Source organism: Saimiri boliviensis, chromosome 2 (assembly GCF_048565385.1).
Source record: "Saimiri boliviensis isolate mSaiBol1 chromosome 2, mSaiBol1.pri, whole genome shotgun sequence".
NCBI lineage: Eukaryota > Metazoa > Chordata > Mammalia > Primates > Cebidae > Saimiri > Saimiri boliviensis.
This window is the reverse complement of record NC_133450.1, coordinates 68291450-68317060: the sequence shown is the minus strand read 5'-3', so window position 1 is coordinate 68317060 and position 25611 is coordinate 68291450. Positions and strand designations below refer to the sequence as shown.

The window sequence follows — 25611 nt, the reverse complement described above, 5'->3', positions numbered from 1 at the left end:
TGTGTACTCCTAGGGTGACGAACTGGGTGTCTTCATCTGGTGATGTGAATTTCAACCTGAAATACAAATTGCAGTGTTTTCTGGGAAGAAGACTGCAGTCGTGACAGGGCTCCGGCCTGGGTGGTTCATTCAGAGGCTGTCATCTATACCTGTTGCAGGCCACAGCGACCCAGGGGCAACCTGACACAGAAACCTGAGGGGTTTTGCCTTGGTACTTCTTGTTATATCTTTATTACATCAACTCTAAGGCTGTAGTATCCCTCTGGACTGATTGATTCCTGGTCCAGGAGACCCAATTCACCAAAGTTCTAAAACTCCACAGGGCGTGCTAAGAAGCAGAGGACAGATCCATGTACCATGTGACTGTCACTGAGGAAGATCTCTGGGGCATACTGCCTCTGTTTCTAGTCTTGGCATTAGCCAATCTCAGGTGTGTGAATTCTCTGTTTAATCCTTTTGTCTATGGACTGTGAATGTATTACCTGCTTGCACTGGGTCTGCTCACAGGCTGAGTTGTGTTTTCTGCTTTTGAGTCAAGGTTGTCACTCCCTGGTCTTTCCCCCCAGATGGTCTTTGTACGTAAAGGCCCCTGTTCTGGTGTCAGGGATACTATCTTATACCTGCATCGGTTATTTGAAGCTTGAGTGAATCAAGTCCCTTGTCGGGATTCTTTTCCCGTCTCGTGGATCACTTGAGGTCAGGATTTCAAGGCTGCCTGGCCAGTATGGGGAAACCTCGTCTCTACTAAAAATACAGAAAGTAGCTGGGCATGTAATCCCAGCTACTCAGGAGGCTGAGGCAGGAGAATCACTTGAACTCAGGAGCTGGAGGTTGCAGTGAGCTGAGGTCCTGCCACTGTACTCCAGCCTGGGCAACAGAGCAAGACTCTGTCTCAAAAAAAAAAAAAAAAAGATTCTCTCTAATTTAGGCTCATCTGTCCTCCTTTTTAAAAAATATATAATTTTAATTTTCAAAAAGTTAGGTTTCACATGTGGTATAAATTAAAACCGGTAGAAAGAGGTACACAGCAAAAAGTCTGCTCAAAGCCATCCACTAAAAAGTAAGGTCCCTTCCTAAAGGCAACCACTGTTAGTGGTATTTGTATATTATCCCAGAAATTATCTATGTATCTGTCTTTATGTTCTGACTCCCTTCCCCTCTGAATACACTCTCTAGTATATAAGGTATGTGTATTTATGCAACTTACTTAAACAGTCAACATTGTAAGTTATATCCTGTTAGATTATATAGACTAGCCTCATTCTTTCTTAACAGCATTATTATATTCCATGATAGTATATTCCATTGTATCTTTTAACTGGCTCCCTATTGATACTGGGTTCATCTTTTGTCTTTTGCTGATATGCGTGCACTCTTGCACATGTGTGTGTTCTTTCTCTTGCATACAATTGTGAGTAACATCTGTGGGATAAAGTCCTAAAATGATTAAGTCAGAAAGTATATTCATCTTTAAATTAATATTAATATTGCTAAATTGTCTTCCAAAGAAGTTGTATCATTTTTAATCATTTAACCAACAATGTATGAGAGCGCCTATTCCCAGGAGTCCTTGCCAACACGGAGTGTTGTCAGATTGCCTGTATTTGCCAAGCTACTGGGTAAAAATCAAATCTTGTATCACTTATGGTGTGTGATGTGAGGGTGAGCATCTTTTTTTCCCCTTCAACTTTTAAGTTCTGGGGTACATGTGCAGAATGTGCAGGTTTGTTACATAGGTAAATGTGTGCCATGGTGGTTTGCTGCTCGGATGTTGTTCCCTGCTATGTGTCCATGTGTTCTCATTGTTCAGCTCCCACTTATCAGTGAGAATATGCAGTGTTTGGTTTTCTGTTCCTGCCTTAGGTTGCTGAGGATAATGGCTTTCAGCTCCATCCCTATCGCTGGAAAGGTCCATGATCTTGTTCTTTTTTATGGCTGCATAGCATTCCATGGTGTATATATCCCACATTTTCTTTATCCATGTCTTTGCTGTTGGGCATTTGGATTGATTCCATGTCTTTGCTGTTGTGAATAGTGCTGCAGTGAACATACGCATCCATGTATCTCCATAACAGAATGATTTATATTCCTTTGGGCACATACTCAGTAATGGGATTGCTGGGCCAAACGGTATTTCTGCCTGTAGGTCTTTGGAGAATTGCCACACTGTCTTCCGCAGTGGTTGAACTTACACTGCCACCAACGGTGTAAAACCATTCATTTCTCTCTCCAGAGGTTGACTGTCTTTTATATGCTTAAGTTATTTTTATTTCTTCTTCTGTTCACTCTTTGTGTTCTTTGTCTATTTGTCTATTGTGGTGTTGTCTTTTTCTTGATTTGTATTTGCCTTTTTTTTTTTTTTAACTTTTATTTAGTTATTTTGAGATAGAGTTTTGTTCTTGTTATCCAGGCTGAAGTTCATTGGCACAGTGTTGGCTTACTGCAACCCCGCCTCCTGGGTTCAAGCAATTCTTCTGCCTGAGCCTCCCAAGTAGCTGGGATTACAGGCGCCTGCCACCACGCCTGGCTAATTTTTGTATTTTTAGTAGAGACGGGGCTTCTCCATGTTGGCTAGGCTGGTCTTGAACTCCTGACCTCCTGTGATCTGTCAGCCTCGGCCTCCCAAAGTGTGGGGATTACAGGCGTGAGCCACCACCCCAGGCCTTGCTTTTCATATGTTATGGAAATTAGCATCTGTCACACGCTGTGAGTACTTTCCCTCATTTTGTCCTTTTTACTAGCTTTTTCACTGCAGAAGATTTGTTTTATGTAATCAAATTTCTTAATCTTTATGAATTTGGGATTTCGTTTCATGCTCCATGATATCACTGTTGTGTGCCCTCTCCGCTCTATGAGGATGTTTCTTGTGCCTAATGGTTTTAAACTTACGTCACAAACGCATTTCTCCTTACTCCCCAATGCTTTCTGCATCACAAATGTCCCGCTAACCTCCTGTTTGACCTGCAGTTCTCACTTAGTAGTCTGCCTCATCATTTATTCAATCATCCATCGATCTCTTAGCTCATTGATTCCATGTTCCCTCTAAGTTCCAGGCACTGTGCTGTGTGTTAAGGGTACAGTGGTGAGTATCTGCCCTACGCCCAGGAGCTCATGGAAAGCATAGCCAGGCTTCCACTTAGATGGAATTCAGACTAAGAGTCCTTGGCAACTGTGGGGATGCTGTGTGGGAGGACCTGGTGTTCTACCCTGGCCTGGGGTGAGGCAGAAGGGTGATCAGAGAAGGCTTCCTTGAGGTAATATGTCCAACCCTATAGCCTGAGTGGGAGTTTGCCAGGCTTTCGTGAACAGGTGGCAGGATGTCAGTGGAGGAGGAGGAAGAGAGCTTTCCCTGTTGAGAAAGCTGCCTAGGGAAAGCTCTGCAGTAGACAGGAGCTCGATGTATTTGAGAAACTAGTGAAGATCGGTGTGGCTGGAGCAGGTCCGTGAGAATAGGTCTCAAGAGCCTTGGAGGAATCAGGTTGTTTGATGAGTGTCTCCGGACTGTTAGGGATTTGTTCATTTTCTCCGTGGTTATTTGATTTCTCTTTATTTTGTTTTTAAAGGCAGGGTCTCACTGTCACCCAATCATAGCTCACTGCAGCCTCAGATTTCTGGATTCAAGGGATCCCCTGCCTTGGCCTCTGAGTAACTGGGAATACAGGCATGTGTTCATCACCATGCCCGACTAATTATTAATTTCTTTTTTTTAGAGACAGAGTCTAACTGTGTTGCCCAGGATAGTCTCAAATTCCCAACCCCAAGTGATCCTCCTTCCTTGGCCTCCCTAAGTGTTGGGGTTACAGGCATGAACCGCTGTGCCCAGCCCAATTCTATGATTTCTCTTTTGTATACATCCTCTGACATTTCAGTAGAATTCCTAATAATTTGTTCAATGGACTTTTTATCATTTTGGCTTTCTGTTATTTGCACAGCTAGGTTTCATCTCTCGTTGATTATGAACTGCTTTAGGAAAAAAACCATCAAGGGCTCTTACAAGAGCATTTCCCATGATGGTGTACAGCCTGCCAGAGGTCTAGGAATCCTTTCTGATGAGCACATTCTTCAACAGCAGCATATTAGGAGTTATGGGGGACACATATGGGTTTCATCTTCAGTTTTACCTCCTGGTGATTAGTGGTGGCTGCTGAGAGAGATCATGAGGGCCAGGTCAGCTTCCATGGTCAGGAGTATGGTGATGGATTAATATTTACCACACTGTGGAGGTGGAGGTTACTGCCACATTGCCTCCTATTGGCCATTGTGATCTAGAACATTCATTATAAAGGTGATATTTTTCTTTTTGTTGTTGTTGGAAGGTTTTTTTTAAATTTAATTTTTTTCTTTTTTTTAGATAGAGTCTTGCTTTGTCACTCAGGCTTGAGTGCAGTGGTGTGACCAGCTTACTGCAGGCTTGAGCTCCCAGGCTCAAGTGATTTTCCCACCTCAGCCTCCCAAGTAACTGGGACTGTAAGTGAAAGCCACCACACACAGCTAACTTTTTTTTTTTTTTTTTTTTTTTTTTGCAGAGACGGGATCCCACAATGTTGCCCAGGCTGGTTGTGAACTCCTGGGCTCAAGCAGTCTTCTGCATGTGCCTCCTAAAGTGCTGAGATTATAGGTGTGAGTCACCACACCTGGCTGAAGGGTGCTATTTCACCCTGCCCCTAGGAGTTTGTTGGTATAGGTAAATTTGGGCAAGAGTCATATAATCATAGTACTGTCGCTTTGGGGACATCTGGAGCCATTCTCCTTACTGACATGGGCTTCTAATCCTAGCCCATGCCTAAGATACTGATGCCTCTGTTTAGCTCAGGTTTACTTTTTACCCCTGTAAAACTGTGCTTTCAAAAAACACCATGGTGTGTGTGTGTGTGTCTACCAGTTGGTGCAGTGGCCTCTGCATCCTGAGTTATATTTTCCCCTTGAAACGATCAGGGTTAACAGCATCTGCAAAAATGTATTGATTAACATAGTCATGAATCATTTATGTGACAGCTGGCAGTACAGTGGATTGATTTATAGGCTTTTGGGTGTAGGAGGAGCGCCACACATCTGTGGACCATCCCCTTTCCCACCGTCACTTCTGGTGGGAGCTGACGTACCCTGGTCCGCGAGAGTTCACTGGGGAAGGCAAGCGTTAGAGAGGATGTAGTGGTATGAGCTCAGGGCCAAATAGCATTTAAAGAACCATTACAAGCCAGCTTGGTCAGGTACTCAAACTTATTTCCAGGATGTCTGGCAAAGAGCCATCACTTGCTCCTCTGGAAAGTCCATGACATGACCTAATGTAGAAGTGGTTAAGGGAAAACAAAGGGGCACTGAGTAGCAGCCAGATCACATCCTTGCTTTTTGCAAATTTGGCAGCGGGTGGGAGCTGTTGCACTTTTCCCTGTGGAAATATGGCGTATCCTTGTTAAAAGTTGAAGACAACCTTGTCTGTAAGGCTTAGTCTATCTGACAGGTCCTTTCCTATCCAAATTCCAGTCAGCCTCATTCCCCTCTATAGATGAAAATGTAGCTTTATGTGCTAAGATTTTGTTGTAAGCATGTCAACCTTTAAACATTAGGAGTTGGTGATCTCCTTACCTCTGGCCACTTGCAGCATTTGTTTGTCCCATACAGTTTGATGCATAATCAATCAGCCCATGTTGTTTACAGCATGGAAAGTGTAAGAGGGAAATAAGGGAGGTAGGTGGGGCCAACATTCATCATGTTTGCATCTGAGCCTGGGAATAAGGATGAGCACAAGGCTACTGAGACCACATAGACTCCCTGGAACGGTGCCTTGTCTAGTAAATGGCACTCTGCAGAGTCAGTCCTCTTCACCCCGCTAAGTTTCCCTATGTGTGATATGCCTGGACCAAGACAGATGATCAGGTGATCTTAAAGACCAAGGGAGGGAAGGGTCCCCTGGCTGAGCAGGCCTCAACAGTTGGATCCTTCTAGCAATAGCTGTGCTAGCACATGCCGGACTCGGATTAAAGTCATGCTTCCTACTCTTAATTTCCTTTTTCTTTTGTACTTAGGATTTAACAGTATGGTTGTGGTTTAGATGTGGCTCTCTGTAATATGGGTTTTCTTTATTTTTTTATTTTTTTTTTTGAGGCGGAGTTTCACTCTTGTTACCCAGGCTGGAGTGCAATGGCGCGATCTCGGCTCACCGCAACCTCCGCCTCCTGGGTTCAGGCAATTCTCCTGCCTCAGCCTCCTGAGTGGCTGGGATTACAGGCACACGCCACCATGCCCAGCTAATTTTTTGTATCTTTGGTAGAGACGGGGTTTCACCATGTTGACCAGGATGGTCTCGATCTCTCGACCTCGTGATCCACCCGCCTCAGCCTCCCAAAGTGCTGGGATTACAGGCTTGAGCCACCGCGCCCGGCTGGGTTTTCTTTATTTTTTAAAAGCCAATTAGGGAAAAAGATGATTATATGTGGTTATAAATACATGTATTACGCATATGTATACCGTATAATTAGGATCAAGGATAGTAAATGCCTGACCCCTGTGCTGGGACTTTTTCTCTTGCTCCCATGGCAGACATTGCTAGAAGATCATGACGCTTGACCATGTGTCCTAGGAATGGCAGCCACTGCCAATCGATTGGAGTTGCCACATGTGGTTAAAACCTGTTTGTCAGCCTAGATCTGTTAATAGATTGATCCTGGGATACGGAACATTTGACCTATCTGAGCCAGTTCCCCCCCACCCCACCGAGATGGAATCTTGCTCTGCCCCCGAGGCTGTAGTGCTGTGGCGTGATCTGGGCTCCTTGTAACCTCTGTTTCCTGGTTTCAAGTGATTCTTCTGCCTCAGCCTCCTAAGTAGCTGGGATTACAGGTGTGTACCACCATGCCTAGCTAACTTTTGTATTTTTAGTAGAGATGGGATTTAGCCATATTGGCCAGGCTGGCCTTGAATTTCTGACCTCACATGATCCGCTTCCCTCAGCCTCCCAAAGTGCTGGGATTACAGGCATGAGCCACTGCACCCAGCCTATCTTAGCCAGTTTTCATGGGTGGGGTCAGCATACCACCAGCCTCTGGAAGCCCCATAGTGAGAACAAATGTTTATTTCTGGTGAATGGCCAAAGTCAATGACTCTCTAATTGTGAAAGCCTCTGGCTAGTGTTAGATTTTCCCGCTTTGGTTATGCATTGTCCTATGAGAACGTTGAGATTTTTGGCCTTGATTCGAGTGAATTTACAATTTCAAAAGTTGATTTGGCTTGAAGTCAGAGGCCATTAATTAGGAGGCAAGAAGATATTTGGTGTTTCTGTATTTCAGCTGTCTCTGGGTTAACCAAGGTCAGGGTTATTCTAGGGACAGGAACTCCCTGTGCAGAAACAGGGGCTCTGATACCATGCATGGCAGGACTCTCAGGGCAATGACTGGATTTTAGACAGGGCAGGATAACCTGGATGGTCTCTTCATTTACTTGGTTTAGGCGTGTTCATATTTACTCATTTCACAGATATTCATGAAGAACCTTTCATATGCTGGACACTGCTGTCCATCCCAGGTTCATTTTATACCTTGGCCTACCTGTCTCCTTGATCCCATGGTCTGTCTTTCTTTCAAGTCCCAGTTTGGGCCTCTCGTGAACTGGATTCTTTCTGCCTCTCAGAAGGAGTATGTAACTTACATGTAAGCATTATTTAAATTTGAGATAGAGACCAAATTGTCCCTCATTCTTATATATCTTCCCCCTCTCCTTGCTTAAGTATATGGTACAGGTTTCATTCATTGGGAGAAGAGCATGGTCTTGTCTGCTGATCCATAAATATAACCAAATGGCAGAGCATTTTTTCTGTAATAGACTCCTAACCTAATGGGTGGGGTGGTGTTTGTGCCCAGGGCCGGGGAGGCCGGTGCTGACTGTCCTCACCGTCCTCCTCTGCTTTGGTGAAGGTTTCCATGGCAGCCTCTCTTTCTTTCCCTTCCACCCCTATCCCTGTCTTGCCCTTGGCTGTGGCCTCCTGGATCGCCACGGCAGGGATTATTGACGGTCTTACTTTTACTTCTGATACCTCCTTTCTGAAGTAGAGCTGTCATGGAAAGCAGCATGTGATACTGGTGTACATCTCTTAGTCCTTCAAAAGTTTAGCTCTTTCAACTATTTTTTGTTGAAAATAAATTAGCAAATACTGAAAATACGAATGACTATGACAGCAAATATTGCTCTGAAGGAAGCAGTCTATAAAACAAGGCAATTTCTGTCTTTTGGAAAACTGCCTGTGAAAACAAAGCCAGATTCTGGATCTAGTCTCATTGGTACACAATAGCTGGTTCATCAAGTGCTTTTTCCATTCCTGCCCACTTCACATTCATGCTCTGGGACAGTGTTTCCTAATGAAACTCATTTCCTCAATGGAAATCCATTGAGCTAGTGATTGGTCAGGTGTAAGTGTAACACTGTTCCAGTATGAGCAGACATGGATTTGTCCTGAGTTTAGCTTTGGGACCCGTCACCTAGAGGGAACCCTTCCAAGGCCCTGTGCTAATTTGTATTATTTACTTATCTTTAATTTCCTGAGACACCGTCTTGCTCTGTCACCTAGGCTGGAGTGCAGTGGCATAATCATAGCTCACTGCAGCCTCAAACTCCTGGGCTCAAGTGATCTCTGTGCTGCAGCCTCCCGAGTAGCTGGGAGTACAGTCACATGCAACCATGCCTGGCTTTTTAACTTGTGTGAGCTTCATAGGAACCCACCCTTGGATACAAGTAAACAGAAAACTTTGAGGTAAACTAAAGACAGAACAAACCAATTTTTTTCCCTACCCTCTACTCTTTCACAGTCACTCAACACTCCTGACACCATTGTGTGTTGGGGTGAAAAATTCTCCAGCAGATTCTTCAATGGACACCAACTGGATGTCCTCTAATTTAACTCAGTTTTTACACTATCTACCTGGAGGTACAGGGTCAGATCCCATAGGTTGAGGGTTTAGCCCCACAAGATTGCCCTCACTTCAAATGCCAGTCCCCACTGCTGGGAAAGAGAGAGGGGCCAAAGGTTAAATTGATCACGTATGGCCAATGATATGATCAATCATGTCTGTTTAATGAAGCCTCAATTAAAAACATAAAGCACTGGGTTCAGATGAGCTTCCAGATGGATAAAAACGAGGAGGTTCGTGGAGGGGTGGTGTGCCCCCCAAGAAGGCATGGAAGCTTCACACCCTTTCCCTCATACCTTGCCCTAAGCATCTCTTCTATCCGGCTGTTCATCTTTAGGCTTTGTAATGTTATTGATAAAAGGGTAGGCAGGGCACGATGACTCACGCCTGTAATCCCAGCACTTTGGGGGACGGGCGGATCACCTGAGCTTGGGAGTTCGAGACCAGCCTGGGCAACATGGAGAAACCCCATTTCTACTAAGAGTACAAAATTAGCTGGCATGGTGGTACATGACTGTAATCTCTGCAACTTGGGAGGCTGAGGCAGGGGAATTGCTTGAACCCAGTAGGCAGAGGTTGCAGTGAGCCGAGATCATGCCACTGCATTCTAGCTTGGGCAACAAGAAAGAAACTCTGTCTAAAAATAATAATAAAAGGATAATGACAAATGAAGCGTTTTCTTGAGTGCTGTGAGCTGCTTAACAAATTAAGTGAACCTAAGGGTGGAGTAATGGGAGCCCTGGTTTTTAGCTTGTTAGTCAGGAGCACAGGTCACAACTTGGGGCTTGTGGGCGACAGTCTTGCAGAATTGAGCCATATCCTCTACTTAAACTCAATCTGATAGTGTCAGAATTGAGTTAAATTAGAGGATGTAGCCCAGTGTGGTGGCTCATGCCTGTAATCCCAGCACTTTGGGAGGCCGAGGTGAGTGGATCACCTGAGGTCAGGAGTTTGAGACTAGCCTGGCCAACATGGTGAAATCCTGTCTCTACAAAAAATACAAAACTTAGTGGGTATGGTAGTGCATGCCTGTAATCCCAGCTACATGGGAGGCTGGCGCAGGAGAATCGATTGAACCCGGGAGGTGGAGGTTGCAGTGAGGTGAGATAGTGCCATGGCATTCCAGCCTGGGCGACAGTTAAGACTCTGTCTCAACCTTCAAAGTAAGATCAAAGCAGAAACACTTTGCTGCTGTGGCAAATTACCACCCATTTAGTAGAGTGAAGCGACACACGTGTATTAACTTAGGGTTCTGGAGTTCAGAAGTCCTAAACTCAAGGGGTCAGCAGGGCTGTGACCTTCTGGAGGTTCTACGGGAGAATCCATTTCTTTTCTTTTTCCAGTTTCTTGAGACCGCCTGCAGTCCTTGGCCTGTGGTCCTATCTTCCATCTTCCAAGCCAGCAATGTCACGCCTTCTAAGTTCCCTCTCACTTCTCCTTCCACTCTCCTACCTCCTTTCTTCTGACTTTGATCTGCCTCCTTCCCCTCTTTTCAGGACCTTTGTGGTTACACAGCATGTACCTGGATAATCCAGGCTAGTCTTCCCATCTCAAGATCCTCCTTAATCATGTTTGCAGAGTTCCTTTTGCCATGTAAGGTTAACATTCACAGGTTCTGAGGATTGGGGTGTGAATGTTGTTGGGGACCGTTCAGACTATTGTGGTTATAATTTTAATACTAAATTTGTTACATTCCTTGGTAGTCTAGTTTAATAAATGCCTCTGCTATCTCTTCTGATTCCAGTGTTTGTTTTTTGTGCCCTTCCTGCTTCCTTAACTGGTTCTAATATAAAACTTTATTTTATAACCATTAACAATTTCTTTTGGACAGTGATCTTAATTGGCAAAAGTTCTTCATCTTTGTTATAATATTAACATTGGGCAATAGGAACATGTTTTGGGCTATGAATGAGCTCTTTATCAAAAATGTAAAGGAAGATTTCTTTTCCTCTTCAGTTTTTATTCCCAACTACTTCAAAGGAGGCCCAATCTATTAAAATTCCCAAACTTCAAACTTCAGATTAAAGAATCATTGGAAAGAGATGATATGAGAGTAGGGTATGGAGTATGGACATGCCTCCCTCATTTTCCCTGATTTCACCTGGTGATTGGAGAATCTGAGATTCAGTCTATGGGTGTGTATGATCTGGGAGTCTGGGCTAGATGCAGTGGCTCATGCCTATGATCCCAGCACTTTGGGAGGCGGAGGACAAAGGATTGCTTGAGCCCATGAGTTTGAGATGAACCTGGGTAACGGAGTGAAACCCTGTCTGTACAGAAAACAATTAGCTGGGCATGGTGATATGTGGCTGTAGTCCTAGCTACTTGAGACATTGAGGTGGGAGGATCCCTTGAGCCCAGGAAGGCAGTGCTGCAGTGAGCCATGATTATACCCTTCTGCTCCTGCCTGGGCGGCAGAGCAAGACCCTCAAAAAAAAATAAAGGGGGTAATCCGGTTTCTAGCAGTTCATTGATGTTAACAGTTTACCATCCAGTCAAGAACCTTTATTGAGCACCTACTGATGTGAGCCTTGGAGGGATTTTAATAGTTAATGGTGGGGTGGAGCCGCTTGAACCTGTAAAGAAAGAGGTCTGAGAAGCCACAGCCAGAGAGGGAGAAGGCAGGCCTGGGAAATGTTGAGGAGGAGGGTGAGGTTAGGAATTCTAGGTGCCGCTTAGAGGGCAGGACAAGGAGGTCTGAGAAATGGCCTTGGTCTTCCATGATGTGAGGTCACTGGTCTCCATGGAGGTGACAAATCCCATGTGGACTGTGTCTTCAGATGACTTCATTCTCTGGATGGAGTGGTTTGAATCTCATGTGAAATAAGTTCCAAGAAGTGGCATAGACCGTTTTTTTTTTTTTTTTTTTTTTTTTTTTAAGCTTTTGTGAATTCCCAAATTTGTGAATACTCCCATAGCATATAACTTAGCCTGTAACATGCAATAATGTAGACTTTGAAGATTTTGAGTTGGCCGATATTTCTGCTTTCTAAAGAGCCATCATTTCTCAGTCCCTTTGCCTTCGTCTCCAATTTCGGGCACCAGCACAAGGCTGTTAGTAACTGGTGCGGTCAGTGGTTCTTCACTGCAGGGCCTTGACCCACTCGTGTGTCATGACTGATGGGGAGGTGTGTTGAAGTCATTTGCTTCTAAATACTGACTAAGGTCTAAACTTGATGGATGACTTACTAGAAAATGGGAAGCAAGGCAACTCTTCTAATACTGCTCTTCCCATGTATGTATTCCAGTGTGCTTTACTTGAGTGGGGCAGAAGGGGCAGAAGCAGAGCCAGTTGCTGCTGGGGTGCATATGGTGTTGGATGCTGACAAAGGCATGTGGGGTTGTGCAGTGTTGCCTGTCGTCTGCAGTGTTGGTGCATGTGTGTGTTTGGGGGTTGGTTGAGAGCCACTGGGCCTTACTGATGAACTAAAAGTACAAAGAACCACTAGGCTTGAACAAAATTACAGTTATTATGTATTGTGACCATGGAGTTACCAGGCGATGCTTAGTGTCAGCTATTCAGGGCAAGTTGTGGGCAGGGGAGAGAATACCAGGCTTGGGGATCCCAGGCATCAGGGAAGCATTGTTGGAGGAATTGCTCTTTAAGATACAACAGGAGCTGTTGAAATGCCCTGGCTACAGCACCTGCACATGTGACCCAGCTGACCCAGGCCTCCAGAGCAGTAGTTCTTATCCCTACCTGTGGATGGGAATCACCTGTGGGCTTTATAAGAGTATGGAGACCTCCACCTCCACCTTTGGAGGTCTTGAATCTGCATTAGTGAATAACTCCCTTCCCCACTGCCCCCAGGCAATAATAATGTCTGCTTTGTATGTTAGAGTTTATCTCATGATACTTTTACGTTGTATACTCATAAAAGTATACTTATTTCCTGTAAAGGAATAAGAGGTATCACAGTTTCATCATTGGAACTCTTGTTGTCTTTTTATTTTTTATTTTTTATTTTTTTGAGAGGGAGTCTTGCTCTGTCGCCTAGTTTGTAGTGCAGCGGGGCAATCCTGGCTCACTGCAACCTCCACCGCCACCTCCTGAGTTCAAGCCATTCTCCTGCCTCAGCCTCCTGAGTAGGGGGAAGTACAGACATGCGCCACCACACTCGGCTAATTTTTGTCTTTTTAGTAGAGATGGGGTTTCACCATATTGGTCAGGCTGGTCTTGAACTCCTGACTTCGTGATCTTCCTGGCTCGACCTCCCAGAGTGCTGGGATTACAGATATGAGCCACCGCGCCCTTCCTGGAGCTCTTTCGGAACAGTGACTCACATGCATAATACACTGGTGCACACATACCCTTAAGTAGCATTTGTTTGAATATAATCAGGCCTTATATAGTGTATAAGTAAACATAAATGTAGCTGTCTGAGAAGTAAAATGCTGAAACTATTAATGTGATGTTCCAGTAAAAAGTCAGTCAAGTGTCTTATTCAGCTATACAAACTACAAAAGTCAGTCTTGATTTTTCTTTTTCTTTTTTTTTTTTTTTTTTTTGAGGATGGGTGCAGGGGAGACAGGGTCTTGCCCTGTCACCGAGGATGGAGTGCAATGGCCCGATCACAGTACACAGCAGCTTCGACTTCATGGGCTCAAACCTCTAAGTAGGTTGAATTACAGGCATATGCCACCATGCCCAGCTAAATTTTAAATTTTTATTAGAGATGAGGGCTTACTGTGTTGCCCTGGGCTGATCTCGACTCCTGGGCTCAAGGGATCCTCCCAAAGTGCTGGGATTACAGGCATGAGCCACTGCCTACTGGCCCTTTCTTGATATTCTTGATACTGAGCTCTGAAGTCTTAAACTCCTAATAAGCATTCTGGAATCTTCAGAGTGCTTAACTCCTGTTCAGCAGAGCTTGAATTTTCTTTTTGTATTTTAATTCCTTGTAATTGATAAACCTGTGTCCTATTGCCTGTGGTATTCAGATCACTAGAATACCTTAGGTTCCTTTACCTGGTTGAAGGAACCAGTTGAAGCCTAGAGGAGTAAGGCTGACTTAAATCACAGAAGGAACACTAGCTAGTGAGAAGGAAGTCTTGGGTTCTACTTATGGTTCTACCATTGACTTTTTGTGACTTTGGATGATCCGTTTTACATTTCTGGACTTCAGTTTCCTTATATAAAAAATGAATGGAACCTTGATGATTGCTGTGATTGTAAACATTTTTTGTGTGTTCTAAGACACATCTGTGATTTTTACCATTGGATCTAATACTTTCAAATCAAACAATGTATTCAGTATCTCTACGAGGGCCGGACGAGGGGCTCCAAGACATGTAAGATGTGCTTCTAGCTCAAATGAACATTCTATTTAAGATAATATGTAAATACACACAGAGCTAAATAGCACGGGGTTAAGTAACCATTCAAGTCAGACGTGGCGTAATTAGTTGTCAGAAGAATGGAATAGATCAGCATTTCCCAAACTCTAACCTGGATCATCAGTTCTGCAAGAAGTTAATAGGGCTTCATGAACAAATGGGTTTTTAGGTGAGTGGCATTAAGAAAATGTTGGGTCAAACAAAATCAAACAGTTTGTTTATTAAAGACTTTTTGAGGCCTTTAATAAATTAATCTCCGTAATGTATAGCTGTATCATCTTTGGTTTCCTAGAGTTTGTTCAAGAAGCCCTTAATTTTTTTTTTGTTTTTTTTTAAATCGGGAACTATTCACTAGTTGAATGAAGTGTAACTTCGGAGGCTGGTATTAGTGCTAAGTGTGTTAGGAGTTTAAGTTGGGAGAGGTAGTTTCAACCTGGATGGCCAAGGAAAATTTTACGAGGTGCTGGGTCCAGACCGCAGGGGTGGGTTTGCACAGTGGCACGGGCTTGGAGGAGCTCATGGAAACAGCCTGGAGCTGAGCTGTGAGACAAGTGAATGGAATGGAGTGGTGGATGCTTCACACTTCACAACCTCTGAGGCTCAGTCTTTTTCCCACATGTGCTTCTTGGACAGAGTTAACTTTTCTCCAGAGTTCAAAATCCCTTGAAGCTATGAAGGGCGCTCCGGCCCGCCCCACTCACTCATGTTCATTTCTGGTTTTGCTCCTGCTATGTCCCATCACAAGCCAATTCCTAGGCTTGCTCAGTCTGACGGGCTACTGTGAGGTGCTCGTGACACCAGAATAGAACTTGGCTACTCCTCACTGTGAGTGGGCCGGGACTGAGCTTCCAAAGGCTGGCCGCCACTAATGCAGAATCTTCTGAGGAGGAGCGCCGGAATCTGTATTTCCATCAAGCCCCAAGGCCTGGGATTCAGGAGTTGAACTTGGACTCAGAAGCAGCATGGCTCTGATTGGGCCCAGGGAGCCTGCATATGCTTCCTTACATTAGATTTCACTGGATCCTCTCAGTTGCCCTCGGGGAAGGCTTGGGCAATATGTGTGCTATGGGCTCCAGTCCACAACATTGAGGAGTAACAGGATTCCCAGTTGTTAAGGGCCTGCTTCCATACAGCATCCCTCGAACAACTGCATCCCAATACTCACAGAATTAGGAAGCAGTTATTGAGTCACTCATTTGCAAATGTAGTTATAGAAATGCATGATCCTATTAGAAGGATCCGGGGAGGAGACAATTAGGCTTGCACTGGGCAGGCTGAATGAGCTTCACCTCTGGATTCGCTTTCTTCTGTTGTGTGTTTGCTTTTCCCTCCAGCATCCTCTCGGTCGCGTGCTGCTTTTCTAAAACCTATGTGAAATTATTTATTACAGAGAGATGCCAGGTTTATTACTTTTAAGGGCGAGAACACTTGAAACGTGGGGGAAGGGAGCGACATTGACGTTGTAATCCTGTGGCGTAGCTTATTTTTAATCACAGAGAGAAAGGCTGAGGTTTGTTTAAACTGAGATACAAAATGTTAGAAATAAGCTTTGGCGGTTAGGAATAGTAATTCACAGAGAGGTCTCTAGATTTGCTGATCGGTTATCCCAAATCTGAAGCAGGCAAGTCCTTTTAAAGCCCAACATCAGAACCCAAGTACTGACCTAGTTTAAAACGTTAAAGTGCAGCTCATCCTATCAGGAGAAAACTACTCTAAGAGTATGCTCTTTGAGTTTCTTCTTCTTTATTCGTCCAGGGGGCTGCTTTTTTCCTCAGAGAGAGGGTATTAGTTGCACAATTTTGTAGGGCAACTGGCTTCTTACTCCTTTTACATTCCTTAGTGGTGTCTCAGCTTTGCAGTTTTAGGGGGAAATGAGCTTTTGATGTGTAGTAAAAATGATAACTGATTTTAATATAAAATAGTGAATGCTGGGTATTAAACTCTTTGGCAGCAGGAAAAATAATGTGTCAGAGAGTGTCAGTTTTCAAAACCTGAAATGAAGTGGCTTAACTCATCAACAGAAGCCCCAGCGATGCAGCGAGGCTTAAGAGGAGGGGGCCCAAAATAGATTGGTGGGTGGTATAAGGAGGGGTATCTGGGGCTGTATTTTTCCATGCATAGGTCTTGAAAAGTTTCTTGCATGACCCAGATCTTTTGTTTCTAGGGTAGGGTCTTTGGTCCTAATGCTGGAGTGCTTTCTTCCTGTTCCTCTCTCTGCCAGGATCCTTGGGGCTGCAGTAGATGCTTGATAGCCCAGAAAGACGATGCGCTGGCAGAGGGCAGATAAGTTTACAAATTCCTGTGCAGTACCTTCTGTATCAGGACTGCTCTGGTGTTGAGAATCACTGTCCTTTGAGTGCCAAATTCCCCTTTAAAAACAGGCTGGGTGTGGTGGCTCACCCTGTAATCCCAGCACTTTGGGAGGCAGAGGCAGGAGGGTTGCTTGAGCCCAGGAGGTAAATAAATAAAAATAAAAATTGCTGGACGTGGCCTGTAGTCCCAGTGACTTGCGAGACTGAAGTGGGAAAATTGCTTGAGCCCAGGAGATTGAGGCTGCAGTGAGCTCTGATAGACCCACTGCACCCCAGTCTGGGTGACAGAGCCAAACTCTGTTTTTGAGAAAACAGCAACAGAACCTTGGCCAAGGCGATGCACAGAAAAGACAAGAGAAAGTTGGGGAGTAGCCATATTTCCAGGCTGAGCATTCACAATCAAAAGTGCAGGTTCCGTGATTTTCTGCCTCTGTTTTCTCTCATCACGACTCCCTGCTGGCTTCCTTCTTGCTGTTTCTTCTTTCTCCTGATTGTGAAAGAATTTGGGCTTCTGGTGAAGTTGGGCCACTGTCACTCTCTTGCTCACAATGCTTCAGTAGCTCCCAGTTGCCCTCGTACCTGGACCCCAACTGACTTTCCTAATGTCCTCTACTGTCTCCTGCAGAATCTTTCCTCTGGCCACGCAGCTTCCAGGCTGACCTCTCAGTGTGTGTCTCAGTAGAGTCTTTACCTTTTGGCTTTTATGCAGACTCCTTGCCTGAAACGCTCTTCTCCCCTCCATCTACTAGATCTGACTTTTGGATGGAGCATGAGTGGGGAATTGCGGTTGCTTGTGCACTAGTGTGATGGCTGAAGCTGAGCGAGGAGGCAAATGCAGAAGCTGTCCGAGTCACCATGTTTATAGAAAGCTTATCCTTTAGTTAGCTCGGGCACAGGTTTAACTTGTATATAAATGCATATTCAGCATAGGTAGTCCCCTGTAGGATACAGTTGGGGATTCAGCTTTTTTTTAACCTAACATCTGTGAGTATTGCCCTACATCATTAAATAGACTCCACTCTGTGTGTGTGTGTGTGTGTGTGTGTGTGTGTGTGTGTGTAGTTTGTTTGCTTTCAGACAGGGTCTCGCTTTGTCACCGGGCTGGAGTGCGGTCGGAAGAATGCTGCTCACTGTAGCCTCCACCTCTTGGGCTCAAGTGATCCTCTTGCCTCAGCCTCCTGAGTAGCTGAGTACTAGGTCCTGTGTGCTACTATGCCTAGTTAATTTACTTTGTAGAGATGAGGTCTTGCAATATTGCCCAGGCTGGTCTCGAACTCCTGGGCTCAAGCTGTTCTTCTACCTCAGCCTCCTAAAACGTTGGGATTATAGGCGTGAGCCACCACACCTGGCTCTGTGTGTGTGTGTGTGTGTGTGTGTGTGTGTGTATATGTGTGTGTATTTTTTAGCTCAAATGTTGCTTCTCCATTTTTGTTCTTTTAATGTATGATCTGAGGATACCTGCCTTTACAATTTTCTGGAGTTTTTTTTTTTTTTTTTTTTTTTTTTTTTTTTTTTTTTTTTTTTTCATTTTTGTAGAGATGAGGGCTTGCTATGTTGCTCAGGCTGGTCTTGAACTTCTGGCCTCAAGTGATTCTTTCACCTTGGCCTTTCAAAATGCTTTAGTGGATTATAGGTGTGGGCTTCTGTGCCTGACCTGCCTGGTTCTTGCTAAATTTGAAGATTCCTGGGCCCTGCTGCAGACCCAGAGCGGAGTCCAGGAGAGGACCAGGGCACACTGATAGGATTCTGAGGGCCATGTGCACCATAGCCTCACTTCTAGCCCCTGGAGTCCGTAGACTGCCCCATGTGTCTGGGACATGGTGTGAGGGGCTAGTTGTGGCATTCTGGCCAGGTCAGGGTTGTGTGGGCAAGTAAGGGCTGCCAAGGAAATCTGGATTCTTAAGAGGAGTTGGCTGGGCTGGGAGTGGTGGCTCACACCTGTAATCCCAGTGCTTTGGGAGGCTGAGGCGGGGGGATCACAAGGTCAGGAGATTGAGAGCATCCTAGCTAACATGGTGAAACCTTGTCTTTACTAAAAATACAAAAAACTAGCCGGACGTGGTGGTGTGCTCCTGTAATCCCAGCTACTCGGGAGGTTGAGATAGGAGAACTGCTTGAACCTGGGAGGTGGAGGTTGCAGTGAGCTGAGATCCTACCACTGCATTCCAGCCTGGGTGACAGAGTGAGACTCAATCTCCCCCCACCTCCCCCACGCCCCCCAAAAAAAAGGAGTTGGCTCCATGATTACTTGGCCAGGGACTGACCAGGACTGTGGTGAGGGAGCCTTTGCTACTGTCCTCAACTAGTCTTTGGGCCTTGCAGAGGTCCATGGGCTTCACAAATGCTTTCTGCCCTTGCCTTTGTTTTATCTTTTGATGGTAGGTGTCTGAGCCATGGCTAGAGTGCCCCAAATCTTGTTTTATGTCAAATACCCTCCAAGGCAGACGACCTGCAGTTTTAAATCATACACTTATGTGACGTGATGCCTGCTTTGGGGTCTCCAGAGTCAGAGGGGGTGCATGTGTATGTACAGGTTGATATTTTTGGGCAAAGGGTTATTCCAACTGCAGAGACCGTGTGTCCTCCAGCCCTGAGGCCTCCCTTGTGCCTGTGGAGATTAGCTTCATCACCTCCTGGCTTCTGGTTTTAGATTGTGTCTTAGAGTTGAGCATGGGGTGATGCCAAGGCCCTTAGGACGCACCAAAGATGAAAGAACAGTGGGGTTGTGAGGGTGCTTCTGCGGAAAGCCCCAAAGCCCAGACAAATGCAAGCCAGACAGGAGCCAGGCAGGCTTGCAAGATGTGCCCCCAAGCTGCAGACCTGCTCCTCCCTCCGCCCTGGCCTTCCTTGTGTTTCATTTGTATCCTGCTGCTGATCTGATTTCCTTTTGCATTGTATAAGGTTCTTAGTAGATACCTATTCCATGAAATTAGAGATGAATTAGACTCAAGAGAGAAAGACCTGGCTAAACTGGAAATGAGAAGGAGATTGACAGTTTAAAAACACATTGTGGTAAAAAAGAAGCATAACATAAAATGTATGACTTTACCATTTTAAGTGTATAGTGGAGTGGCATTAAGTACATTCGCATTGTTGGGCAGCATCCCCACCATCCATCTCCAGAGCTCTTTCATCTTGTAAAACTGAAACTGTGCCCATTACTGTTCGTCCTCTTTCCCTCCAGCCCTTGGCAACCTTTATGATTTTGACTACTCTAGGTACCTCAATCAGTGAAGTCATACAGTATTAGCTTTTTTTTTTTTTTTTTAAGTTTACATTTTTCTGTGTTGATATTTTAAGTAAACCCAATAAGTTAAGAAGGGGAGAAGGGACTTGATTTGCCTCTCCTTTGGAGGCAATCCTCCTCCTCCCTTCTGCCTGTCCTTGTTGCCCAGAGTGGCGGGCAAATGTGCTGCTAATCCTCTGTGTAGAATGGGCTGACAGCTGGGGGCTCTCGAAGTTTGCTTCCAGCTGTCCTTGCACTGTAGAGTTTTCTCTGGAATGAAGGTGAAGCAGGATTGCCAGATAAAATACAGGCTGCCCAGCTGAATTAAATCTCACATAAATAGTCTATCACTTTTAGTATAAGTATCTTCCAAAGATTGCATGGGAAATACTTATACTGCAGAATTATCTTTGGTTTACCTGAAATTCAAGTTAAACTAGAATTCCTGCAGTTTTGCTTGCTAAATCTGGGTAATCCAACGGTGAACATAAAATAAAGCCACTCACTGGTAAAAGGCCGTGCATTTGGCTAGGAAGATCTTGGGAGATGAGCAGATTTGATGGTGCAGAGAAAGAGGTTATTTGGCATTATCAACCTGTTTTTTGGTGGAATGTTAACTTGGATCCTAAAAGTAGGATTGGAAGCTAGCTGCGTAGACTCCTGTCATTTGTGTCTTCAGAGAAACAAGCAGCTAGTACTGGCTGATGAGAATATTATCTGCACGTGGGAGGTGCCAAAAGCGTGCTCTAATACAAGGCCCTTTCTTCCTGTGCAGGTGCTGGGCTACCTGACTGCTAGCAGGGAGTGGAGGGCAGTTCTTGAAGAGTCACCCAGAGCCAGCTGCTTATCTGCCCCTGGCCATGGTTTATGTTGTTGACTGATTGCAGCAGCTGCTGAGAGGTGGTTTTATGTCGCGTGAGTAACTGAAACTTGACTCTAAGTTTCCCTCTTGTCCCTTCCTGTTTAATGAACAGTCAACTGTCCTCGAATATATTTTCGGTGGTACTTCGATTCATCCCCCGTGTGAGAATTCATGAAAAATGCATCTACACTGAGTAAGTCAGGCCAGCATTGAATCCCTCTCTCTGTGTTTTCTGTGTGGCTGTTTTTCACTTACTTCCTCCCTGGTGGATCTAGGCTTCTGCGGCTGGTTTGCGTTCTCCTCGGTGTTTTCGAGGACATAAAATGATAGTTCTCAGGGTTTGCAAACAGTGTGAGCCCTTCCTGCCGCTGCTGGTGGGTAGGTCGATAAAATAGGATTGGCTGTGCTTGTCCACAGGCCAGGCACACCCCCAGGTGCCAGTGGCTGACCCCCGGCTGCCTGTTTGGGAATCTGAGTGGCTGGCTGCTACCAGGGCCTCTGTGGCTTGGAGGAGACGGACACACGCGATGCTGCCTTCAGGGCAGTGGTAGGCATGCTTTATTTTGGGGTTTTGAAGCCCTAGCATTGAGTGGCTCATTTTGGCCTTTTTCTTCTCCTAAGGGACTCAGTGATGTTGAATGACTCAACTCTGATTGTTTTCCGGATGTTTCTTTTCCACTGATGTCAGTTTATAGAGCAGTCCGCAAGCAAATGTTTGTGTGGGAAGAGGTCAGAAAGGGAAGGAAGAGGCCAGGGGGCACTTGGAACCCCAAGAATGGGCTTCAACTGCTGCCCCCCACACCAGGGAGGCCAAGCCCTGACTTTTTAATGCCCGGTGCTTTTACTTGCAGACTCCCTGGAGGGGTCTGGTTGAAGCTGGAATGAATGGCACCTGAGGGCTGGTTCCTGCTGCAGGCCTTCTGGTTCTCTAACTGGGTTCTCTGTGAGGACTCTGGGATGCCAGGTGGGGGCACCCTCATGGCGTACAGGATTATTTTTAGGTCTGGTCATTAGGGGTGGGTTGTCTGACAGATGCTTTAGAGCAAATCTTTCAAGAAGTGGGGTGTAGCAGCAGCCCCTGTGCCCCATCACTTCTATGAGCCTCCCTCTGGCTCATCTCTTAGGATTTCAGCTTGACGGGGGGGGGGGGGGGGGGGGGGGGGGCGGTGAGGGAGAAGGCAAGGGCATGGGCAAGAGGGAGGGTTTCGTTTTGAGCAGATAGGTCTGGCTCCTTAGTTGGCCTTAGCCCCTGGAAAACTGGCTTCCTTCATTCAGCCCTTTAGAGGAATGGCCCAGAGTAGGCCGAGCAAGGACTGAACTCCTTGGCATGGCCTCCAGAGCATTCTTCGCAAGACCCTGCCTTCTGCTGACCCTGTGACATCAGGGCAGGGTGGGGACGGAAGAGACAGACACTATCATCCCCCAATCCCAAGTCCCTGCACAAAGCCCATTCCTTACTTTTTCTCCCCACTGGGGCGGGGAGCTGACAGAATCAAACTTGTGAAACATAGGACACAGGGGTTTTGTGGTGGGCAGTTATGCCTGTTACTGAAGTACGAGGAATTTGAGCAAAGGAGGGAGAAAAATAAATAGCTTTTAAAAGATAACTATCATATTCAATGGACTCCTCTTTTTTGAGGGTCTGTCATGGGCAAAAGATTGTGGCGCCTCCTGAGAGTGATACAGAGGCAGTGAGCCCCTGACTCTGCCTGCAGGACTGTGTAGGTAGATGGGGAAACAAAACCCCTGCAGTTTCTAGGTCAGAAGAGAGGTACATGATGGAGGGAACGCGATGGGCAGCTCGGGAAGGGGTTCCTGGAGGCGCACATCAGCCATGCTGCAGCAATCTGCAGAACGTCAAAAAGCCGGTGGGAGAGAGTATTCTGGATGGGAGAGACTGAGTGAACCAAGACAAAAAGATGCGACCGCAGAGTGGGGCAAAGTCAGATAGCACAGGGGTTGTTAAAAGACTGGGGCTCTGCACTGTATGGGGAGTGATGTTTTTGTTTTTTAAACCACTGGCCTAGTGTCAGCTGTGAGCTGTCTGTTGTCTTTTAGAAAGAGTAACCTATACCTTGTTCCTGCTCACTGACTTCTGCGGTTACCACCACGCCAGGGCGCCATTCTGGAAGGCCTCCAGCAACGCTTTGGTGGCCAAATCTCACAGTTTGTTGCCAGGTGCCCTGCTCGGGGCTGCCCGTCATGGGTCACTGCTTATCATCCTCTGACACCCTCTGTCCCTTTTGCCTCTGGGACTCCATATGCCTTGATGGGCCCTTTTCCAATCCCCTTCTGCTATCTCTCCTGACACGGACAGACACCTCCCTTCCCCAGCATCCTGTCCTCAGAGCCATTACCCCTCCTCCGCCGCCACCACCTGTTCTCTGTGCCTGAGCTTTACCTCTTGGCCAGGTTCAGGGCATCCGGCTGACACTTTGTTTTTGCAGAACGGTGCGGCCGGCCCTGCTCCTGGAGTTTACGGTTCTGCAGTTGTGAACCCCAGAAACACAAAGAACTGAAATTCATTCCACAGACATCTATTAAGAACCTACTGGGTGACAGAGTACGACCCTGTCTCTTAAAAAAGGAAGAACCTTACTGGATCAAGCCCCCAGAGAGACAAGTGGCAAGTAACAGCCCTGGGTCATCCGGTGGGTACCTGCTGCTTCTCCAGCCTTCCCTTTCCAAGGGTCTCTTCACTGGGGACCTCTGAGTCAGATCTAAATCTCCAAGAAGGCCAAATCCTTTTTGTCCTTTTCTATAACATCAAACTTCTTATCTCTTAGCCTCCTGCTTCCTAGCAATTTGACCAAAGGTGAAAAGCGTTTCATCAGCTCCTTGGAGCTGCAGTAGTAGTAGCTGCAGCCTCAGCCACATGGAAGGTGGAGGTGAGCTTCAGTGAGTCCTCCCACTGTTTACAGTGCAGGGCTGGAGCTGAGGCATTTGTGTTCCCTGGGTATGCGTCTTGTGCAGGTGACTTTGAATTTGACACCCCTGTCACATAGCCAGTGCCTGAAAACCCTGAAACGATTCTTGGTATTCATAATTCGCATTGGGTAGGCTTAAGTAGTATTTATAGCACTCCCAAGACAAGTTATTGCCAAAGGAGGTAGTGACACTTATCAGGGCCTGTGTAGGAGACACAGAGCTGAGTAGACTCTTTCTCTGGCTAATTTTAGATTCCCAGTTTTGGGGTTGGGAATGAGGGCTTGTCACATAGATAGTATGCATTCAGAGGCTCTGATCTCCCCGAGACTGCAAGTATAAAGGTTCTGTGGCTAGTTCTGTTCCCTGGGGCTTACTTATCATCCGTTGTCTCACTGCATGGCTTCTCCCTGGTTCTGTCCGCTTCTGCTGCCTTGTGGCAGAAAGTGGGGGGTTCAGGGCTCCTTGACATTCTGACATTAGGTCACCAAGCTGTGGGATGGGGCTTCAGGGTGGGGGAAGATTTGACAGTAGGGCACCATGCCTCACAAGCTGCTTTTTACAACGTGTGAATGCCTGACGTACTGTTTAGTTTGCCTGTGGCCCTGTCTACCCTTGGTCAAGGGGAATCTCCCTGGGGAAGGTATTAGTCAGCTCAGGTTGCTATTGCAAAATGTCATGGACTGGATGGCTTAAGCAATAGAAATAAATTTTTTCACAGTTCTAGAGGCTGGAAGTCTGAGATCAGGGTGCTAGCATGGTTGGGTTCTGATGAGGGCCTTCTTTATGGCTTACAGGCAGCTGCCTTCTGGCTGTGTCTTCACATGACAGAGCGAGGGAGGGAGAACATGCGAGCGTGCATGCACAAGCACGCTGTCTGGCATCTCTTCTTAACAGGGCACTAACCCCATCTTGAAGGCTCCACCGCTGACCTCATCTAAACCTACTTCTCTCCCAATGACCCTGTCTACAGCTCCATCCCCCTGGGGGTTAGGGCTTCAGCAGAGGAGTTTTGAGGGGACATGATTGAGTTCATGGCAGGGGTTCTTGGAGGTTTTGGAGCTGCAGATTCTTTGAGGCAGAGGCTGGTTACGGCAGAGGAACTGAGCCGTGTCTTCCTTGGGGGTCAGACCTCCAGTTAGCACTTTGTCCAGTGACCCAGGGAGAATCTCGCAGGGAGAGAGGGACAGCATTCTGGTGGCAGGGCAGGGAGGTGGCTGGTTTGTGTTGGTGTTTTCCTTATGTCTAGATGATGAAGCCACGGCCAGGGGAGGGACCTGACAAAGGGGATGGGTGCGGGAAGGTGCATAGGAAAAGTGCTGTGCCTGCATGGGAGCTGGTTGGCAGGGGAGGGAGCCCTGGGGGTGGAGGGAATGTGAAGTCCCATTTTGCCCACTTGACTGCTTGGCTTCAGGTCCCATCTCCTGTGTCACCTCCTGCAGTGAGCACCTAGAACGGATTCCTGCGGTGTTTTTCCTTTGTGTCGCTCGTCATGACTCATGTTACCTTGTCTAATTAGCCATGTTTTGGAAGTTTGGGATGGTTTGGAAGCAACTCTGCCAGAAAACTGGAAAAAACTGTTTTTCAGTTAACAGTGACATGATGGTCAGATCTGATCAGCGGTCCCTCATCCATAGTTGTTGGGCCTTGGCATCTCCTTGTTGGGATTCTGAAGTTTTTGTATGAGTCAACAATAGAGCCTTTATTGCTGGTGGCTCTCAGAGCACCGCCTCTGCTGTGGTGTGGGCATCTCATTGGTGGGAGCTAGGGCTTATGTAGTGATGGCCAGTGGGGACAAGGCTTACTCTTGTTCCTGGGCCTTTCTTTAGCTTCTCTCCATGTTAAAGGCCTGGTGGGGTCACCTCTTCACCCCTGCCGCCTGCTGCCTCTCCCTGATTCCTTGAGATGGGTGTTGGAAATAGCACGTTTGGAATCCCTTTCACATTGGCGACTTGGCATCTTGTGCCTTTCCAGTTGCTCATTGTGAGCTGGGCCTAATGACGGATGGCATATTGATCACTTGTTAATAAAGAGATGTTCCTGGTTGGT

General features: G+C 46.2%; 1 protein-coding gene across 8 annotated transcripts in view; it reads left to right on the top strand.

Annotated features, from left to right (window-relative positions):
- The window catches only part of TLN2 (talin 2), a 474792-nt gene that overhangs the window by 43087 nt on the left and 406094 nt on the right, over positions 1-25611 (top strand). For 5 of the 8 annotated variants that reach the window (XM_074393531.1, XM_039468905.2, XM_074393524.1 and 2 more), the window contains exon 2: positions 20551-20690. The exons of 2 other annotated variants lie outside the window; for them this stretch is intronic. The gene's annotated coding sequence lies outside the window, so the exon portion shown is untranslated. Of the gene's footprint in view, positions 1-20550; positions 20831-25611 lie in introns of all 8 variants that reach the window. One more of the 8 variants, XM_074393526.1, reaches the window with a different exon arrangement.